Below are 13691 nucleotides of genomic sequence, written 5' to 3'. Positions count from 1 at the left end.
TGAGAGTGTGTCCCAGACCCTGCCAGGTTTCACTTTGCTCGCTCCGGTCAGAACTTTGCTTAGCCAACAGGTGACTTTTTTCACCCTTTCTAAAAACTCTGTGATTTACAGGAAATCAGGGGAAGTTATTGGCAAGCTACCAAAACTGAAACTGAAACTGAAACTGTGCTGTATAAATAGCCTTGCAGAATCACCGGCTTGAGACAGAGGAAAAATCAGAGGAAGTGCAGAGCAAACCAGAGAGCTGGAGAACGCTGGCGACATAAGGTACAGTGCTGGCTTTTAGGGACATAGGAATCATAGAATACCAGGGTTGGAAGGGACCTCAGAAGGTCATCTAGTCCAACCCCCCGCTCAAAGCAGGACCAATCCCCAATTTTTGCCCTGATCCCAAATGGCCCCCTCAAGGATTGAACTCACAACCCTGGGTTTAGCAGGCCAATGCTCAAACCACTGAGCTATCCCTCACATATTGTGGGCACCCTGCAAGATGTGGGCCCCCAGGCAGGGTTTAGATGAGAACAATGACCCACCCCGTTCAGTCTCCTGTCTCTGACAGTGGCCAGTCAAACCTGCCACCCCTGCCTGTAGCATAAATTTCTTCCTAATCCCCAGCAAGGCAGTTAGAGGTTGGCTCATGCCTTGACATAGGAGGGTCTTGTCCCTTCCAAACTTTTGTTTTTAAAACCCCTGCTATTGTAACGCTGGAAGTTCTCATCACCCAGATAATTGTCCAGATCTTTTCTGAGTGCTGCTAAGCTCCTGGGGACAGATTTTCAAAGGTATTTATATGCTTAAAGATGCAGTTAGATGCGTAGGGGGATTTTCAACAGCGCCGAGGGTTCTGATTGATCTCTCTGTGTTTTGCAATCTGTTTTTTGCCCACCTTTGTTTTTCCCTACTGCAGGGGTGGCAGGTTTGTAGAAATTTTGGTATTGCCCAGAACCTGCCCCTCCCCAAACTCCGCCCCCCACCTGTGCAAGGCTCTAGGAGGGAGTTTGGGTGGGGGAGGAGGTCTGGGGTGCAGGACCTGGGCTGGGGCAGGGGATTGGGGTGCAGGAGGAGTGCAGGGTGCAGGCTATGGGAGGCAGTTTGGGGATGGGATGTGCAGAGGGAGGGGGTGCAGGTTCTGGGAGGTAGTTTGGGGATGGGAGGAGGTGCAGGGGTGAGGGTTGTGGAGTGAGGCAGGGGATGGGTTTGGGGTGTGGCTAGGGATGAGGGGTTTGGGGCATGGGAGGGGATTCAGGGCTAGGGCAGAGGGTTGGGGTGTGGGGTGAGGGCTGTGGGGTGGGGCTGGGGATGAGGGGTTCATGATGCAGGAGGGGGCTCAGGGTTGGGGCAGAGAGTTAGGATGCGGGGGGATGAGGGCTCTGTCTAGGACTGGGGATGAGGGCTTTGGTGTGTGGGAGGGGCTCAGGGTGAGAGTAGGGGTGTGGGGGGATGAGAGCTTTGTCTGGGGCTGGAGATGAGGGGTTGGGGTGTTGGAGGGGCTCAGGGCTGGGGCAGAGAGTTAGGGTGCAGGGGGTGAGGGCTCTGGCTGAGGATGTGGGGTGGGGCAGGGCTGGGGATGAGTTTGGGGTGCAGGCAGGCTGCCCCGGGACTGGAGCCAGAGAGGAGGACTCCCGCAGCCCTCTCCCTGCTGGCAGCAGCGAGCTCTGGGGTAGGGGCCCCCTCTTCCCCCCAGCAGCACACTCGCCCCCAGCACTGTCACTGCACTTGCTGCTAGGGCCCCTCTCAGGTCCAGGAATCTCCCTCGCCTCCGCTGTGGTGGGTGCCGGAGGGCGGGGGGGGGGCTGCCATCACACGTGCGCCTCCTCCCCTGCTTGCTTCTACCCCTCACTGGGGGTGGGGGATTGGGCTGCCCCTTGCCCAGCGTGGGGCAGGAGCGGTGACTGCGGGCGGGGGCGGGGACTGTGCTGGTGGAGGGTCCCACCGGAAAAGGGAAGGGTCTGAGGGGGAAGGGCAGGGGCAGTCTGGATGGGGGGCACTAGGGCACCTGTGACGGGAGTTGATGCAGGGAGGCAGCATGGAGCTGCAGGGGAGAGGCAGGGACGCTCTGCTCCGGGGAGGTGTGTGCGGGGGCAGCAAGGGGAGGCCGGTGGCCACATGCGGGGAGGCACGTGGGGGCGGCAGGTGGGGTCGGGGGTGGGGAAGGCCTGGCCCCGAGCACTGGTAGAGCCAGGCCCACAGGCCCTGAATATTGCTGGAGCCTGGGCACCAGGAGCCCATATAACTTGCCTCCACTGCCCTACTGCACGAATGGTTCTGCGGTGCTGGGGCTTTCCCCACATCAGGCAACGCTTGCCGCAGTGTTATCCACTTTCCTGTTGCTTTGCTGATAATGGGCGGCCTGAGTGAAATTAGAGAAGAAAACTATTAAAATCACCCATGTGTACTGTGTAAAAGAGAGCAGTGACCTGGGTTCAACAGCTGACCAGGAGGGCCAATGGGAAGATGAGAGTTCAGAGATGATCTGGTCGGGCAAAGGGGGACACCTGGGCTCAGGAGCAGGCTGTGGATTCAGGATGGTCACGGTGGGGGGCTCCTAGTATCTGAACTGGCTGGCAGGGTCAACGGGGAATGGGGAGCCCACATTCCTGAGCAGGCAGGACTGGAGTTGGACCTGAGATCAGGCACAGGACAGTAGCCAAAAGTGAGCAGGGGCCCAGAATTTCCCAGGGACAATCCTACAACTAAACCAGGTGTTTGTGGGTTATTCAGCCACTGCGGGGGCTGTACAAAATCTAGTGGATTTTAGGTTATTTTTATATGAATCAGGATTTGATACAGTTATTTCTGCAGCTTGGATAAGCTTACAAGCTCTGGATATTTATCAGACTGTATGGGTCCCCTTCCTCTCCCTGTGAGGTTTGAAATGATCCACTGTCACAAAGACCCCACCCCCAACCCTGGCTGTAGGGATTTCTTAGGGGAGGAGAGCAGATCTGTTCCCTATGGGTGTGTCATAAATATAAAGGGAAGGGTAATCACCTTTAAAATCCCTCCTGGCCAGAGGAAAAATCCTCTCAACTGTAAAGGGTTAAGAAGCTAAAGGTAACCTCGGTGGCACCTGACCAAAATGACCAATGAGGAGACAAGATACTTTCAAAAGCTGGGAGGAGGGAGAAAAACAAAGGGTCTGTGTCTGTCTGTGTGATGCTTTTGCCGGAGACAGAACAGGAACGGAGTCTTAGAACTTAGTAAGTAATCTAGCTAGAGATGCGTTAGATTATGATTTCTTTAAATGGCCGAGAAAATAGCTGTGGTGAATAGAATGGATATTCCTGTCTGTGTGTCTTTTTTTAACTTAAGGTTTTGCCGAGAGGGATTCTCTATGTTTTGAATCTAATTACCCTGTAAGGTATTTACCATCCTGATTTTACAGAGGTGATTCTTTTTTACTTCTATTAAAAGCCTTCTTGTAAGGAAACTGAATGCTTTTTCATTGTTCTAAGATCCAAGGATTTGGGTTTGTGGTCACCTATGCAAATTGGTGAGGATTTTTACCAAACCTTCCCCAGGAAATGGGTGCAAGGGTTGGGAGGATTTTGGGGGAAAGACGTTTCCAAACTATGTTTTCTCAGGAACCCAGATAAAGTTTGGTGGTGGCAGTGGAAGTCCAAGGGCAAAGGGTAAAATAGTTTGTACCTTGGGGAAGTTTTAACCTAAGCTGGTAAAAGTAAGCTTAGGAGGTTTTCATGCAGGTCCCCACATCTGTACCCTAGAGTTCAGAGTGGGGAAGGAACCTTGACAGGGTGTCTTCAGGGGGGTCCCCCACGTGCTTTTCCTACAAAGTTTTCTTTGGGCCCCTGGTGCCGTGAGCCACCCGGCTCTGGAGGAGCCACAAATGTAAAGGAGAATCTCAGTTTCATTTTAAAAATCAAAAGGCAGATCCCTGCAAGGAGCCTTGAAAACATAAAGCAAATAAACCAACGCAGAGCAATCACTGGGGCTGCAAGGAACTCGTAGCTGGACTCCGCTCCTGTGGCAGGCAACGGGGCCCTAGAGATCCCACACACAAACACCCCCTGTACTCACTTGCTGTGGGAAATGAGCTGTGTTCCACCATATGACTGATCTTCCCAAAACCCTCAGGCCAGCTCAGGATACAGCAGTCTGATAATCCCGGACAGGAGTCTGCTAAGCTGCAGTGGGGGATGGGGACAAAAATCATTTTGCACACCTGCTTACAAATGGTTAGAGAAACTCTGCCTTCTCTCCCTTGTGTCTGAGCTGATACAAACCCTTTGCTGTCTAAATCTTTCACACTCTGCTCTCCCTTCCTATTTGCTCCTGGCTCTTATCGCATTGTCCCTCCCCTCCACTGTTCCGGCAACGGCAAACTCCATCCCCCATCTGTCCAGTTCTCTAACACCTGTTTCTCCACGCTGCCCCTTCCACATGGCATGCCCTGCCTCAGCCTACGGCCCTCTCCTCCTTCAGCGCCCTCCTCAAGACTCACCTGGGCCACAACACCCACAAGAGGCTCCTCTGGGCTGGGTTGAGGGGCACTTGGGATAGTTGATAGCAAAAACACAGTTTATATTTTCTGGTGGTTGTGTTTTGTTCCCCCCCTGCCCCCAACAGACTTTGTCGATTACTTGTCTCCTTCAACTGGAAGTGGGGCAGAGACAGTGTCTTTGCACGTTTGTGGCGAGCACTTGGCACATCGTGGGCACTGTCGGCAACTGGTGCCCAGAATGACTGGTGGGGCTGCCGGCTGCCATCTCCTCCCCCCTTGCAGTTTGGCCCCCTTTTCAAAGTGACGAACTGGGACAATGTGGCTGGGGTGTCGAAGGGAGCCGTTCTGATGGCGATTCAGGGAGGTTGGTGGGAAGCGGCAGTGGAGAGAGGCGGTCTCCCATGCCTCCATTCTGCCTTCCTTTTCAGAAAGGAAACCTGGGACATGTCACTGTAAAGGGCAGGGGATAACAACAGTAATAATTTAACGCTCTGGGACCCTTTCCCTGTGCTCCCCAGATCCCAGCCTCTTCCTCTCCAATGTCCCTCTACCATCCCATCTCCTCCTACCGTCTCTTCCTCCCTCTCCTCTTGCACCACCAGCTATTCACCCACAGCCTCGTTCACATGACTCCATCCCCTCGGCACTAAACCCTGACCACTCAACCACCTCCTGCCTACCTCAGAACCACCCAAACTCCATCATTCCCTCTGTCTCGTCACACACACTCACAGGCCCCTAGCATTGGCTACCCAATCTCCCCACAGCGCACACCCACCCCTCAGCTCTGAGCCATGTCGCACCCAACTCCTCCAGACAAACTACAACCCCCCCCCCCCCCCCCAGGCACAGAAAACCCACCCCCAAGTGCAGAACTCTTCCTCTGCCCACCTGACACCCACCACCACTAAGCTCAGAAACCCCCTGCTTGTGCTGGGAAAGCAGGAACCGGGGAGGCGTGGGTCTGTGATCTGAAATAGCCCCACAGAAGCTTGAATTCCTTTTTCTGTGCCTGGCTCTTTATTCACAGAGGTGTCCTGCAGCCTTCAAAGCAGCGGTGTCCAGTCCGTTCGCCACTAGCCACATGTGGCTAATAGGCTATTGAATTGTGGCTAATGCATGTGATTTTTTTATAATGTGGCTTTTTTATAATGTGGCTAATAAGAAAAATTCAAAACCACAAGGGTGGCTAGCATTGAATTTCTATTGGACGCCGCTGCTCCAGAGGCTGGAACAGCTCCAGAGTCCACCAGGCGCTCCCCAGTGGCAGCAGGGGGTACCCCAACCACACTGTACCCCTGAGCTGATATTGGTGGGATGTAGCCCCATTGTTCCCTAAGGACCAGCTGCCCCGACCACTGAAATACAAATGACAGCGACGGGGACATCAGTAGTGTCTCCGCGGTTAGGATTTGCATGAAAATCTGTCTGGTTCACACTTAAATGATTAAATTCTGTCTACAAACTTGGCCTTGTGACTCTTCATAGACCAAATTAATTTCCCATGTAATACTTTTAGAAAAACATTGACAAATGGGTGCAGAGGAAACATTTAAAAATTCTCCTTCTTAAAATTTTACTATTTTCCTACCATTCTGTTGGGATCCTGTGACAAAATCAGTCACAGTCTCCACAAACTCCAAATGTCGCACACACTTTGATAACATCTCAGAAATAGGCCACTTTTGCGTTATTAAAATTAAATGCATAAAGAGTTTTCCCCCTTCTTTGGGATTCCAAATGATCCTGAATTTTAACTGACAATAGTTAGGCACACGGGGAGTTGAGAACTCCTGCTTCTTCTGGGGGCATCAGTTGCAGCTCCAGAATTGAAGTGAGTTTTGCACTTAAAGCAGGGATTCATCCTTTTTTAATGTATGAAAAAATACATCATATACGCCCCAAACTCATAGCATTGACTCTGAGTATAGAATGACTTTTACGAGCATATGCAAGTAAAACAATTAATTCATTTAAATTAAAGTAAATTTTAAAGTGAGTCCTTTAAAGACATTACCACCGGGTGGCAGACACATTTGTCCCTAATGTTCTCAGTAACCAAATAATACTGATTCTTTAAACTTCCCATGTAGTTAAAACTTACTGAAATATTATGCATAAGTTACATATGAAGATTTTATTTTAGATTTAAGGTCATTTTTTGCTATTATATTTCATAAGTGACATTTTCTCCTTCAGCAGGGGCTGGGGAATAATCTTCATTCCACAAGAACTGCCCTCTTTCGAAATGTCGGTCATCAGTTCTTAATTAGACTGAGGCCGCAGGCTTTCCTAAACAAGGAAAGCCACTGCTGCCATTCACCTGAGCCTCGTTCTTCTTCACAGCATAGGAAGCTACCATCTTCCCTGAGGGCAACTTGGATTCACTACCCTTGGAAACAGTGGAAGCTGGCAATCATTTTGAAAGAGGGCATCTTAAATCTGTGCAGCCAGTAAGCTCAGTCCCACTGGTAACAATGAGAGATGGCAGCCATTTTGCCCTGGATGCATGGGCTTGCACACAGGACTAAAAATAGCAGAGTAGACATTCCCACTTGGGCTGCAGCCTGGGCTCTGAGACCCAGTGAGCGGGGAGTGGAGGGGAACAGGATGTATGGCTGGGAAAGCCCTGGGACCAGGCATATCATGAAGTAGCTTGGGTTAAGCTTTTAGTGTTTGTTGGTGCACTTTGTCCCAGGGCTTTGATAGAAAGTGGTCAACTCTTCATGAGTTTCTTCAGAGACTTTTTAATGCTTTACCCTGGCAACAGATACATTTTCAGTTATGAAAAATGAAGGCCAAAATTGCCATTAATCCGAATGATTTCTAAGCAACTCTTTGCACCACATTTACTGAACAGAGAGGACAAGAGGGAGGAGGAGAGCGAGAGTGTCTGGGAGGGGGCGGGGGGAATGCATGAGGCAGTGTAAATTTGGGGTGTACCCTCTGGCTGATTTTTGTGGCTCCAGAGCTGCGTAAAGCAGCCCCGGCATACTGATTAATCTGGCCCTAAACATTTACATTTTTAAAATGACTTCAAATCATTAGAAATATCGCATGGTAGCATTTGCTTTGAGTTTCTTGTTCAATGTTCATGTAGCATATTTTTAATTAAAAAACAAGGAAATTCCCAGGCAAAATGCATGTTAAAGGGGATTTAAGATTGAGTGTATGTAACACCAACAGACCCCAGTCGTTGGTGGGCGGGATCGAATCTGGGGCCTCTGGAGCTTAGTGCATGAGCTTCTACCGCATGAGCTAAAAGCCAACTCGCTGGTAGCTAAGGCTGTAGAGGAGACTCATTTCACTCTCTCTCTCTAAGTGGTCTCGGTGCCACTAGAGGGGACAGAACCCCACACCCAAAAGATGTGTGGGTTACATGTACATTACAGGGATGTTATAATTATCCCAACTATAAACCCAGGAAATTCAGAGTTAAGGTTAAAAGAAATCCAAACAAATTGGGTTACGGAAATGCACAATTTGGGGACCCAAACCACCTTATATTTGCCTTTTAGGGATACAGGGAAAGAAAAATAAAGAAAAAAAAGTCTTTACCAATCAGTTTAATCTCACCTGGGGCCACACACATGGAAATACCTTAATTGAAGCCATGCAGTTATTTCATGGTGTCACTAAAGGACAGAAGGGACCTTGTTTGGGTGCCCTCACTGTGCATGTCCTTACCACAATAAGTTTGGGTTTCTTTTTACTGTACTTTAATTATGCATGTGTGACTGGGGTCCTAGTGGGGACCCAGCTGTGGTCTCTCAATTAGGGTGAACTGCAAAGAATGGGGCAGCCAAACCACAAAAAGCTGGTGGATATTCCAATACTTAGATTTACCAAGACAGCATAAAACAGCTTCTTTATTACCGCGCTGGTTACTCAGAAGTCCAAACAACACAGTTCCCTTAAAGTGATCCAGCCTCAGGCCTCCAGGTACCTACATCAAATATGATGAAAATTTCTGTAAATTTTATTTCATCCTATAAAAGAAAAGGTTCCACCAATCCCAAAGAATCGGACACGTCACCTCCCAGGTTAGTGAATGGTTCAGATCTTACCCAAATACACGCTACAGCCAGTTCTTATTAACTAAACTAAAATTGATTAAAAAACAAAAGAGAGCAAGTGTGGTTAAAAGGTCAATGTACAGACAGACATGAGTTCAATTCACTGAGGTTCAGATTCATAGCAGAGATGGTGAGCGTTGTAGTTACAAAGAGTTCTTTCAGAAATAGTTCATAGGTCATAGTCCAATGTCCAAATCTCATATTCAGGGCGTACTAGCATAACTGGGACCTCAGTCTTGCGACTCAAACTTCCCCTGATGAAGTCTAAGCAGATCTGAGATGACAGAATCAGCACCCAAGGGTCTTTTTAATCAGTGTTCTAGCATCCAGTTGACCACACAGTCCTGGTTAAACAATAGGCTTTTGCTTTCTAAACACCACCAGTAATTAGTTACACAAATTAACCTAGGGTAATTTGTCCATTAGGCAGTCTATTACAAACTTCAAAGAGACATATAGACGATGACATTATTTTACCCAAAATTCATCCAAATGTTAATATTCCCTTTTGATCTCTGAATCAGTAGTTATAGTGACAGACAGGAACTGTCTGTTTAGGGGAGCATCTGAGATACACACAATTAGTATTACTTCTAACAATATAGGTTTGTTTCAGAGTAACAGCCGTGTTAGTCTGTATTCGCAAAAAGAAAAGGAGGACTTGTGGCACCTTAGAGACTAACCAATTTATTTGAGCATGAGCTTTCGTGAGCTACTTCATCACATCCGATGCAGTGAGCTGTAGCTCACGAAAGCTCATGCTCAAATAAATTGGTTAGTCTCTAAGGTGCCACAAGTCCTCCTTTTCTTTTTGTGAATATAGGTTTGCATTTCAAAGTTCTAGCCTATTTAGCATGAATGGCCCTAATTATCATTCCCAGACCTTTCTAACATGACTTTAAAGGTGGGCTTGGGTCATTCAGACTGCAAACTGTTTAACCCTTTCTAGCCACGGATCACTCCCGCAGTGTGAGACTGGTGTTGAAGGGAGAAATTAGAGCTCCTGGATACACCTTAAGAACCTTCCAACATTGATATGAGCTGTGTTTACATTGAATTCTTTGTAAGGCCAAATTATTGAGGCATGCTTTGGCCCCAGCCAAAAACTTAGTCCAAACTTTGTGAAACACTTTAGTGATTCCAGGGTTTGTTCTATGTGTTGACTTAACATAGCCATTAATGTTCTTCAGAGAGCGCTTAGTCCGGTATTCAGCATGAAGGCTGTGAGGTGTTGTACCTCCGTTTCCCCTTTTGTGCAGCCTTTCAAGCTTGTAGTAGTTTTTCTGCTGTGGAAAGTTTTAGAAATGTGTCTATGCATCAGCTGTGAAACTTCAACATAATGAGGCTTTTTAACACAAAGTGTGTTCTTGTTGAACCAAACGGCATAGTCACGCGGATTTCTATTATGTACCACTCCTAACATGCTCAAGGGCTTTTCCAAAAGGGCATGCACATTGTACAGTCTTACAGTTTTTAGTATCAGCAACAAGTTAGTTACAATCATAACATCAGGTTTATCACATGTGAACGTTTACAATCATTTTTTGTCATGCCAAGCCTTTGGTTTAGACAAATCATTATTTAGGTCACCTTGTTCAATAACCCTTTTGAACCTTTGTAGCTTTTTCTTGAACTCGGGATCTTCCTTAACATAGACTTTTAGTTTAACCACTTCCTTGGGGTTTTGGTATTTTAGAGTTAACCTGTAGCTTTTATTTGCAAGGTTCAATGCTTCCCTTTCTCTCTGTCCAGTGGGGTCAAAATCTGAACTCTTTTGTGTAACAGAATCCATAGGCTGGCTGGGTGCATCCTCTTTGCTAATGACTGTGGCAAGTCTTTCTCCCCCCAGTCAGTCAGGTAATTTGCATCAACACAGACACTAGCTTGTTTACTAGTTTTCAAATCCTCAAGCTTTACCAATTCCAAGGCTGGCCTCTGTCTTAAAGAGATACCATCCATTTTCACTAACAAGCTAGACTCAAAGTTCTGTTGTCCTTCCATTACCAACCTCTGCTTCCACATGGAATCAGATGTCAAGTCCACTAAGAGACTACAAGTCATATCCAAAATATCTAGAGATGAGAGTTTACCTGCCATCCCCTATATTCTCAAGAGATTAACTGCACAACTGTTCGCCTGCTCTGCAGTTTTAGCTGTCCAGTCTTCCCTCTGAACCTGAGATACATACTGTATACTCAAAGAATCAACATGGAGACAGTCCTGTCCCAACAACACTGTCTCCCCGACAAGCTGGTTAAGCTTATAGGGATGTTTGAACTCCCTAACAATTTGTATTCCATCTGAAATCTCTTCAAAGGTATCCACACTAGGTCTTTCTAAAGCAACGTCAGTGGATCCATACACTTCACAAAGACTCTGGCAGTTAGGAACTGGAACAAGTCTCCCAAACAAACTGTTGCTTTCTCTATACAGGTTTCAGAGTGGTAGCCATGTTAGTCTGTATCAGCAGAAAGAACGAGGAGGACTTGTGGCACCTTAGAGACTAACAAATTTATTTCAGCATAAGCTTTCGTGGGCTACAGCCCACTTCATCAGATGCATGCAGTGGAAAATACAGGAGGAAGATATAGATATAGATATACAGAGAACATGAAAAAATGGGGGTTGCCATACCAACTCTTTAACGAGACCAATCAATTAAGGTGAGCTATTATCAGCAGAAGAAAAAAAACGTTTGTAGTGATAATCAGGATGGCCCATTTTTAAGAGTTGACAAGAAGGTGTGAGTAACAGTAGGGGGAAAATTAGCATGGGGAAATAATTTTTAGTTAGTGTAATGACTCATCCACTCCCAGTCTTTATTCAAGCCTAATTTAATGGTATCCAGTTTGCAGATTAATTCCAGTTCTGCTGTTTCTCGTTGGAGTCTGTTTTTGAAGGTTTTTTTGTTGAATAATTGCGACTTTTAGGTCTGTAATTGAGTGTCCAGGGAGGTTGAAGTGTAGCCCACCTCAATCAATTGGTCTTGTTAAAGAGTTAATGTGGCAACCCCCATTTTTGCATGTTCTCTGTGTGTGTGTGTGTATATGCAACTGTATTTTCCACTGCATGCATCTGATGAAGTGGGCTGTAGCCCATGAAAGCTTATGCTGCAATAAATTTGTTAGTCTCTAAAGTGCCACAGGTACTCCTGTTCTTTCTCTATACAGTGATTCACCCTGAGTTAATTCAATCAAATCACTTCCACACCCATCAGTTGCAGCAAACTGCTTGCAAAAACTACCCTTTCCAGCCATGTGTCACAGCATGTTTAGTATATTAGGTCTGGGGATAATTATAATATGTCTGAAAAATATTTAAACCTAAATTACTGCTCGGTACTCTGTACCTTAGCTCTAGAGGGAACCTGTGCCTTCAGATGTAACCAGTACATGTGGTATCTGTGCATTTCCATGCCTTGACATGTTTGGATTTCTTTTAAGTTTAACCTTACCTCTGAATTTTCTAGATCTGTAATGCTTCTTTGGGGATCATTAAAACATCGCTATAATGTTCTTTCTGTTAAACTGTTACATGGTTTTTAAAAAACAAGGAAATTCCCAGATTAAAATTTCCGATGTGAAAATTAAACATGAAACCAAAGAGTTTGAGAGTGAATGAGACTGAATGCCAAACTGTTCTCAGGAAGATGGTGACCTGGCCACATATGCTGTCAACACGACTATGTTCCCTGAGAACTGCTTGGCTTCCGTCCCACTGAGAATAAGAGATGGCGGCCATTTTGAAAGGGGTCAGTTTGCCATGGAACGATCTGTAGTACAGCATCATTCTTCAGCCATGGCTGAAGGGGAAAACTTTACTGTGAAGAATGGTAGCAAAAAATGACCATTAATCCTAAAAAAAACCCCAAACCATCAGATGTAACCAATACATAAATGATTTTGAACTATCCGGTCAGTTTGAAAGGTCTGCACTATTCTATTATTAAGATGATTTGGGACAAAATAAATGTGGACGAGATGATGGTATAGGAAGGAGGGGTGTAGATTTATTACGAACTGGGGAAACTTTTGGGAAAGGAGGAGCCTATACAGGAAGGATGGGCTCCACCTAAACCAAAATGGAACCAGATTCCTGGCACTTAACTTTAAAAAGGTCGTAGAACAGTTTTTAAACTAAGGGCTGGGGGAAAGCCGACAGGTGTGTAGGAATATGTGGTTTGAACATCCCTTCGGGGAGGATCTATTAATGGAGAATCTCTATGTCCTAGTGAGGACGAGAGGATGGAAAATGATAAAATACAGGCAGAGTCTGATCAGAAACAGTCAAATGAAAAAGAGTCCCATTCAATTACATGGTGTAATGACAGACAGCTAAAAGGAGACAAGATTTTATAGTGCTCATATACCAATGCTAGAAGTCTAAGTAATAAAATGGGTGAACTAGAGAGCCTCGTATTCAATGAGGATATTGATATAATAGGCATCACAGAAACTTGGTGGAATGAGGATAATCAATGGGACACAGTAATACCAGGGTACAAAATCTATCGGAAGGACAGAACAGGTCCTGCTGGTGGGGGAGTGGCACTATATGTGAAAGAAAGCGTAGAATCAAATGAAGTAAAAATCGTAAATGAACCAAACTTTACCATAGAATCTCTCTGGATAGAAATTCAGTGCTCTAATAATAAGACTACAGCAGTGGGGAGATATTACCCACCACCTGACCAGGATGGTGATAGTGACTGTGAAATGCTCGGGGAGATTAGAGAGGCTATTAAAATAAAAAAACTCAATAATAATAATCATGGGGGATTTCAATTATTTCCATATGGACGGGGTACATGTCACCTCAGGACGGGATGCAGAGATAAAGTTTCTTGATACCTTAAATGACTGTTTCTTGGAGCAGCTGGTCCTGGAACCCACCAGAGGAGAGGTAATTCTTGATTTAGTCCTAAGTGGAGCACAGGATCTGGTCCAAGAGGTGAATATAACTGGACCGCTTGGTAATAGTGACCATAATATAATTAAATTTAATATCCCTGTGGCAGGAAAAACACCACAGTGGCCCCACACTGTAGCATTTAATTTCAGAAAGGGGAACTACACAAAAATGAGGTTAGTTAAATAGAAATTAAAGGGAACAGCACCAAAAGTGAAATCTCTGCAAGCTGCGTGGAAACTTTT

General features: G+C 46.2%; 1 protein-coding gene across 2 annotated transcripts in view; it reads left to right on the top strand.

Moving 5' to 3' along the window:
- Nucleotides 1-200: 200 nt before the first annotated feature.
- The window catches only part of LOC140908429 (interferon-induced very large GTPase 1-like), a 35805-nt gene continuing 22314 nt past the window's right edge, over nt 201-13691 (top strand). For both annotated transcript variants that reach the window (XM_073335499.1, XM_073335498.1), the window contains exon 1: nt 201-267. The gene's annotated coding sequence lies outside the window, so the exon portion shown is untranslated. The remainder of the gene's footprint in view (nt 268-13691) is intronic.

The sequence above is a fragment of the Lepidochelys kempii genome, chromosome 3, assembly GCF_965140265.1.
Source record: "Lepidochelys kempii isolate rLepKem1 chromosome 3, rLepKem1.hap2, whole genome shotgun sequence".
NCBI classification, from domain to species: Eukaryota; Metazoa; Chordata; order Testudines; family Cheloniidae; genus Lepidochelys; species Lepidochelys kempii.
This window is presented reverse-complemented; position numbering and strand designations above follow the sequence as displayed.